An 8,337-nucleotide genomic window follows, 5' to 3' on the forward strand; every position below is an offset into this window, starting at 1 on the left:
GGAAGGCCATGGATGCCCTTGGCACACCCAAGGTGTTCGGGTTCAGGCTGCTTCTTAAATAAAACAAGTCAGGAGCCATGGCCTGGCCTGGCAGGAATGGGCAGTACCGAACCCAGCAGGAACATGAGGTGACTCCCAGGGAAACCGCGACCGAGTGGCAGGTCGGGCTGCCGAGCACCACGGCCACTGCCTGGGCGCTGCTCGCTCGCGGGCACGTAGCCTCCCGGGATGGCAGAGAGATCCAAGGGTGTCCCTGCACCGCGCCGTGCCGCCCTGCACTGAGCCACGGTGCCCTGCACCACACTGTGCTGCCCTGCATCATGCCGTGCCACCCTGCACTGCGCTGTACTGCTCTGCACAGCACCACGGCCACTGCCTGGGCACTGCTCGCTCACGGGCACGTGGCCTTCCGGGATAGCAGAGAGATCCAAGGGTGTCCCTGCACCACACTGTGCTGCCCTGCACCACACTGTGCTGCCCTGCACCGTGCCGTGCTGCCCTGCACTGCACTGTACTGCTCTGCACAGCACCATGGTGCCCTGCACCATGCCGTGCCGCCCTACACTGCACGGTGCTGCCCTGCACTGTGCCGTGTTGCCCTGCACTGCACCATGGTGCCCTGCACCGTGCCGTGCCACCTGTAAAGTTGTCCCAAGCCCAAATTTGGCAACACGTGAAATGTCTAGGAGCTCGCAGGCAGCGCCCAGCCCCAGTGCAGCGCCCAGCACCATCTTCACTGTCGTGCACACACACGGCACCCACCATTGCAGCTAACGCTGTCTCACACGGTGGCAGTGACGGGGACCAGGACAGGGAAGCGCTCCAGTGCATGTGTCACCCCCCGGGCTGCAGACAGGTCCCCGCGCCAGCGACGCTGCGAGGAAGGCAGCTCCAGCAGCACACAGATCCTCACGAGGATGCGATGGGACAAGGAAACACACTCAGCTCTTGTCTTGCCGTGTGTTTAAAGTGGTTCCAAGGGAATTGCTCCTTTTTCAAGCAGCTGGAACTAAGAGAACTACACTCAGGGGTGCTAAACTTTTCTGCAGAGATTAAAAACAAACAAGAAGGCAGACCCAAGCACCCCGCTTTGTGCCCCCAGAACAACTCGGATGCTGGTGGCACAGGGTGCCTGTGCGGGCAATGGTTGCACCGCACAACGAGCCCCTTTGCTGTCACTCCCCATGGCCAGGGCGGGAGCCCTGCACGGAGCCGCACGGGACCCTGCTCCGCGGCACCTCCTCTCTGCCCTGCTCCCCGGGGATGAGCCCGGCCCCGTGACCGCTGCGGGGCAGCCCAGCGTGGCAGGAGGCTCCGCGCCGGCCGGCACGCGCGGGGCTCCGTGCAGGGACACGCGGCGCTCCCGGGAAGGTGGCCCCGAAGCGCAGCCCTCGGCACAGGGCAGCCTGCCACGAGCAGCCCGGACACAGCAGGACCGTCGCGTGTCACTGCTGCGACGCCTCCCAGGGCCCCTTACGTCTCGGTCCCCTTGGCCAAGCATGGAGGCTATGTGGTATAAAGAATTATGAAGAAAAACCTAGGGCACATCAGGTATCTGGATACAAAACAATGTGAGGAAATGAAAATCGAGGACCGTTTTTCCTGTATTTACTCCCAAAAGAATAGAACTGCACCTCAACAGAGATGCCCAAGCAAAACTCCTAGGGAAAAAGCAAAGTTATTGATCTTTAGAGCGGAGTTAGCCAACCATGTGCTTCCATGGAAATGTTTGCTGTGAGGCAGCACCAAGTGAGAAACATCACTAGCAGAGTAACCTCTAAGGGCAGGAGTGAGACACGGGGTTCGGGCACCGAGAGCCAGCCTAGCACGTCGGTTCCTGCACGGCTTAGCTGAACGGCGCTCGCTGAGGTCCCAGCAGCCGCTCGGTTGGCCATTGAGCAGATCACGGTCTGCATTATTCAGCCTGCTCAGCACAAATGCTGCCTGTAGGGTGATTAACTGCAGGAACGTCCAATGTGCCCTGCGAGGGCAGACCAGAGGCAAAGCTGGCCCAGGTTTGATCCCAGAGCCAGCATCCACGAGCCACCACCAGCCAGAGAGGGTGGCACCACAGGGACCTTCTGAACTGTGCCCCATCCATGGGACAGCAGGAGACAGGGATGAGCAAAGAGGGCATCTCGACAGCGGCCAGCACCACAGGCACCTCTGAGCAGAGTCCATGGGATGGTAGGAGATGGGGATGAGCAGAGGGCCTGTCTTGACGGTGGCCAGCACTGCAGGACCCTCCTGAGAGGAGCCTGATCCACGGAACGGCAGCAGACAGGGATGAGCAAAGAGGCCATCTCAACAGCGGGCAGCAGGGACCTTCTGAGTGGAGTCCCACCTTGCCCTGCTGCCACCTGACACTGCAGACACTTCCACACACTTCAGATAACATGGTAATTTGGCAGCTAAACCACTCGTCGCTGAGATGTGTCCCTCAGCGCCTGACCCCCTGCCCGCCGGGCTCAGCCCCAGGCTGCTCGCTGCATCCCGGCTCTCTGGCCAAGCACTTGTGGCCTCGCACTGCCTGGGCAGAAGTGGCTGCGGGAAGCAGGGTGCCCATCTTTGCTCTAAGTTAGGGACATCTACAAAACAGGCGTTAGCGTGTCAGGACCCTTTCCGAGAACTCTGCCTTTAGCTTCTCCCATCGTCCCTCCCAGTCCAGGGAACAGGAGCCCCTGCCACCTCCTCTGCAGGCAGCTGCCCTAGGGAAGCAGCCACTGCCATCGCTGGTCCATACGGGCCAGGCAGCCCACGATCCCGCTCGCTCCAGGTGCCGTATCAGAGGTCCCCATCCCTCCTGAGAGCCAGGAGACCTCCACCAGCTCCGGCGGAGCTCGCGCCCCAACACGCGCTGCACCCGCTGCCTCGGCGGCAGCTACACGGGAACTGTGACGATGCGCTGGAGTCAGGGCACCCAGGGCCCATGAAACCACTTCCAAGACAGGCCCTGGCCCACAGCTACTGCCACTTTCCAGCCCGGCACACACCACGCGGCCTTCCCTGCGCGAGCCGTTCCGGGAGCGCGGTGATGCCGGAGCGGTGCTGGAGCGGCTGCGTTCCCGGAGCAGCCACGTTCCTGAAGTGGCTGCGTTCCCGGAGCGGTGAGCCTGGCTCCGGGGCCCGGAGCGGCCGCTCGCCTCGGAGGTGCCCACGCTCCTCTCCTGGGATCGCTCCCCACTGCCTGCGCAGGGGCCCGTTCCCATCCAGAGCTGGTGCGGCACAGCCAGCCCAACTGCGGCCCCCGGACCTGCTCCACGTGCCGGTTGTCATCCTGTCTTCAAGCGATGCTTCAACTTAAGGGCACCAGAGGGTTTATCTGACTAATTCAAAGCACGTGTTTCGATTTAAGTGAAAGTACACAATTATTTGCTATACATGTCTGGAAGGAATGCTTCAGTCTTGCATCTGAAGAGAGGAACGCAGCAAAGCCCCCCTCGGTTGCATCTGCACAGCTCCGGCACTGCCTCTGCTCAGCCACGTTTTCTTCGCTCTCCCTCCACACTGTGACACACTCTTACTTCAAAAGCATCTGAGGTAACTACCTCAAGAGTAATTTTTATTTAAAATACACACACCTTAGCACAAAGCTGATCAAATGGTGTCACCAAGCAAATTATAATAGCGCAATACTGAAAAGTAATTTTACTACTAGCTAGAAAAGTCTGACGACTGCAGAGGATATATTTAGCTGCATATATATAGACAACACTCAGTGGTGTCTGGTCAAAGGAGTGCAAATCTTCCCTAATGCATGGAGCATGCCTGGCCCCAAATGCTTCAATAGCACTTAGAGAAGCCTCTTCTATTTGGCTCAAATTCTACCCGGCCTGTTAATAGCGAAGCTATTAGGATGATTTTCTGGCCTGGCTGCTTGCTCAGAGAATATTCAAAAGGTTGCTCTGTAAAACTGAGTCTGTTACCACATCTGAAAGCAGAGGAAATATCGATCAACAGCGCAGAGCCATTAGCTCTCCAGCATCTCGAATGTCTCCCGTGCCCGCGGATGGACCAGCTCTCCAGGCACCTTGGGTCTCGATGCTCCCAAGCGCCTGCAGCAGCCACACAGGCCGGGACGGCACGCAGGCCAGCGGCTCCCAGCACCCGCATCAGCACGTGCCGAGCGCTGCGGCGGCTGCAGCCGGAGACCCGCTCGGGAAGGGCCACTCTCCTCCTCGCCGCGCTGCCGAGCCCGGCTCTGCCCGCGCTCCCACTGCTCGGACCCCTATCCGCCGCCAGCCCCACTCTTGGGCAGCACAGACAGCCCCTGCTCCTCCTCCTGTTGCAAAGCATCTCAGGGTTCGAACCTACAGAGCCAAATGGGAGCCTCTCTATGTGCCAAGAACTGTATGAAAAATTCAAAGCAAGAACGTAAACAAAAGTCGCAAACAGGGCTGTGCACAGAGCGTGGCTGTTCTCAGCATCACAAACCACACATAAGACTAGGTAGTTCTACAGCCTTCACTGAAAGGATGGTTTGGACTCCACTTCCAAAGCTGCACACGTCTTGGTGAACCATAAAACTGGAAACCAGTTCAGCTTGGAGTTCCTAATAAATGCCTGAAATATGCAGGTTTTGCCTCCACTGACTGCGCTGCCATGATAAAACTCGTAATTGCTATTTCTGAAGGAAGAAGAAAGGAGAGCTAACATGCCTGGGGAAGCTCCTTAGCAAGGTTTGTCACTCCAGGCCCAAATGCAAAGCTCCAGTATGCATTTTTATATAGTCTTTATGCATTTAAATGCATTTATTATGCATTTAAACAAATGCATAATCCCTGGAGTACAGTATATATTTAGAAGTGCAGAACAGAAAGGTGTTGGGCACTAAGCACACCTGGGCCTGGCGTGCGGCCTCTTCCACAGCTGAACCCCCGACCCACACTGGGAGATCACCGGGCCCTCACTCAACACTCATCTGTACACAGGACAGGCCACGAGCAGCACCGCAGCGCGGTGAAGGAGAGCAGGGACACCAGCTAGAGCCCAGGGGCACAGCAAGGAGCAGCCCGGAAAGCCCTGGTGCACCGCGGCACGGGGAGCGCCCAGGCCGCGTCCCTGCGCGAGGCGACGGTTCCTCATGCGCTGGGCACGGCGCGGCGGGCAGCCCGGGGCACTGTCCTGCTGCTGCTCCCGGTGCCGGTGCGTGGGCGCGCGGGGGAGGCCCCGCTGCCCTGCCTGCCGGCCGCCCGCACCCACACTGCTCAGCCCTGAGGGCTCCCGGCCCCCTGCCCAGCGTGGGGGTCGTCGCAGCGCGGCCTGCGGCCCTGCGGGTTGCCCCTGCCCGGGCCGCGCTGGGACACGGGCTCTGCGCGCGCTGCTGACGCGAACATGGCTGCAAGGCTCTGCCGGCTCCTCCACAGCGGCTCCCTACCGGGAACCTTCCAGCACCAGGAGAGCTTCGTCGTGTCCTACATTCCCTGCCCGCAGCCAAGAAGTGCTCGCTGCGCACGAGCCCCGAGCAGGGGAAGCCGCGCGGGCAGGGGGCGGCGGGACACGGGGCGGCAGGACAGGGTCCCGCTGGGCGAGGACGGGACCGGGGGCTGCAAGGCCCGGGGGGCGCGACCCGCAGAGCAGCCCCGCCGTGCGCTGCCCCCCGGCCGCTCCGCCCGCGCACACGGAGGAGCCCAGCAAGGCGCGAGACCCTCCGCGCCCGCCCCGCCGCAGCAGCGCGGAGCCAGCGCGGCCCGCGGAGCCGCCGCGTCCCGCGGGGCCGGGCCTGGCACCGCCGCCCCCCCGGCACGGCACAGCCCGGCACGGCACGGCCCGGCACGGCCCGGCCCGGCCCGGCCCGGCGCGGGGCGGCGGCGCCGGCGGTGCCCGCGCTCCCCAGGCGGCGGCAGCACCGCGCCGCGCCGCGGAGGGGGCGGCGGCCGCCGCCGCGGCATAAATGGCCCTGCAGCACCCCCAGCCGCGGGCGCCGTCCCCCGGGCAGCGGCGGCAGCGCGGCCCCCCCGCCCCGCTGCGCGCCCCCCGCCGCGGCTGGAGCCCCCGCGCACATGAATAAGTAACGCGGCTGCAATGCGGAGTGGAGCCGGCCGGGCGGCCGCGCCGTTACCTGGTGCCTCCCGGCAAAGACGGTGTCCGGAGCGCTCCCCCCGCGGCGGCGGCTCCGGCGGCGCCTCACGCTCTCGCGGCGGGCGGGCGGGCCGCCCCTCTGCCCTTTGCCAGCGCTCGCCAGGCGCATCCTAGGGCAGCTGCGCGGCGGCCCGCGGCCGCGGCGGGCAGGGCTCGCCCCATGCAGCGCGGCGGCTCCGCCGGCGGCGCGGCCAGAGCGGGGCACGGCGGCGCGCCGGACACCCGCGCGCGTGCACAGCCGCGCACCCGCACACTCGCACGCACACCCGCACACGCACCCGCACAGCCGCACGCACAGCCGCACGCTCGCACACGCACCCGCACGGTAGCGCAGCCCGCCGAGCCGCCGCGCATCGCCCCGGCGCCGCCGCGCCGCGCAGCCCCGCCGGGCGCCGCGCGGGCCGTGACCTTGCCGTGTACCTGCGCCAGGTTAATCCGAGCCGCGCTGCCGATCCGCCGCCCTGCGCGCTAATCCTGCGCGGCGGCCGCTAGCGCGGGGCGGCGGGCGGCGGGGCCGTGCGGCGGGCGCTGCGGCGGGGCAGGGCTGGCTGCGCCGCGCCCGCCGCTCGGCCCCGCGCTGCGCCCATGCTCCGCGCCGCCCGCTGCCGCCCGGCCCCGGCTCCGGCCCCGGCGCCGGCCCCGGGCAGCCGCGCCGCGCGCTGCAGCATGAGGAGCCGCCGCCGCCCCCGCGCCGGGGCGGGCTGCACGAGCCGCCGCCTCCCGCCCGCCGCAGCCGCGCAGACGTGTCGCGATCTGCGCTGCGGGCCGGGAGCGCCCGCGCGGGCTCCGCCACCGCCACCGGCGGGCGCCCCCCGCCTGCCCCGGCGGGCGCTGCGCGGAGCGGGGCTGCAGCCCGCGGGGAGGAGCGGAGCGGCGCGGAGCGGAGAGGAGCGGAGCCGCTCGGGCCCGGCGGCCGGTGCTGCGGGCGGGGGACCGGCTGCCCTCGGGGCTTCGGCCGGGCCGCGCAGCCGGCGCGGGAACTGCAGGGATGCACAGACAGCGATGGAGCTCGGTCCGACCCGCACGGTGCGGTGGCTCCCGCAGCCTGACCCTGCCACATGGGCCCAGGGCACGGGCTCGCAGTGCCTGGCTGGCTGGAAGGGATGATCTTGGCTCCTTAGCGCTGGGGTCACCAGGTGTGGGCGCTTTCAGGGATTTAATGGTTGTTATGCATCTCCAGGGATCTCTAACCGGGAGGAGAAAGCACGTCATGCTATGAAACACCAAAGCGTTTGGCTCATTCTGCTTTGCGAGAAAATATCTGTGTTGTTACAGCACCGTGAGCAGAAGGGCAAGAGGAGGCTGCCTGAGGCCCTTGGGCAGGAATCCACTGTCCTCGTCGCTTGCTGCTGTCCGGAGGAGGGTGCAGGCAGTCCCCAGCACACGTGCCACTCCGGGATGCTCCCCCAGGCTCTGGGGCACCTGGGTTGCCTGACTCCTCTCACCAAGGATGCCGTGTGCAGCTGGCTCAGGACGGAGGCAGTTGCTGCGGGAGGCTCAGCCTCTGCCCTGTGCACCAGAGCAATGCAACGCTGCGCTGCGAGACACAGCACCTTCTGCAGCGGATGCATCAGGGTGCAGCCATCCCAGGGCCTGTCCTTGCACCTTGCGGCTGACACTGTGCCAGAGATGCCTTTGCCTTGGAATGTGACGTCCAGTGTCCATGTGGACAGAAAGAGGAAGCTTTGTGATACTCCAAGGCCCAAACCCATTAGTTCAGCCTGAGCGGTGCTCTCCTTGGAAGCTCGGCAGGGAGCTTGTCCTGGTGGTCTCCTCGGCAGCTGCTGATCCAGGTCCCCAGAGGATGCATCTGCTTGAGCAGCCGCCACCACTGCCGTCTGCCGGCCCGGCGGCCTCTGCCACTACGCAGTGCTTGGCAGCAGGAGCCAGCGCTTGTGGCAGGATGCGCCATCGTTATCTCCAAGCTCCAGCTGCGCTTTTATGGAGCCAGTTCAAGATCTCAGAGGGACAGAGAGGTCCAAATGCTGGGGGGAAGGACTGGCTGCACCCCCTGCTCCCTTACAGAAGGTCGTGGTGGTGCCTGGCCTTGCTGGGGAGGTGCAGGGGGTTGTTCTCCCCAATGCTCGGTGTTATTGCGGTGGGCCCTGGGCAGCCACAGCAGTCCACAGCAGGGAGGAGAGAGGATGCTCCTGGGTCCTGAGCCGGCTACCCCGGCCTGTCTCTGCCAGATCCGACTCTCCTTGACCACCACGTCCTGCAATTGCAGCTGTGTCCATTCCTGCTGCCCCAGGAGTG

At 64.8% G+C, this 8,337-nt stretch overlaps 1 protein-coding gene across 2 annotated transcripts in view; it reads right to left on the minus strand.

The window, feature by feature from the left end:
* LRFN5 (leucine rich repeat and fibronectin type III domain containing 5) overlaps positions 1-6,605 on the minus strand; it is a 34,804-nt gene extending 28,199 nt beyond the window's left edge. For both annotated transcript variants that reach the window (XM_088533805.1, XM_088533804.1), the window contains exon 1: positions 6,502-6,605. The gene's annotated coding sequence lies outside the window, so the exon portion shown is untranslated. The remainder of the gene's footprint in view (positions 1-6,501) is intronic.
* Between the last annotated feature and the right edge of the window lie 1,732 nt (positions 6,606-8,337).

The sequence above is a fragment of the Tinamus guttatus genome, unplaced genomic scaffold (assembly GCF_059628265.1).
Source record: "Tinamus guttatus ecotype Peru unplaced genomic scaffold, ASM5962826v1 Tinamus_guttatus_pri_ptg000522l, whole genome shotgun sequence".
Taxonomy (NCBI): Eukaryota; Metazoa; Chordata; class Aves; order Tinamiformes; family Tinamidae; genus Tinamus; species Tinamus guttatus.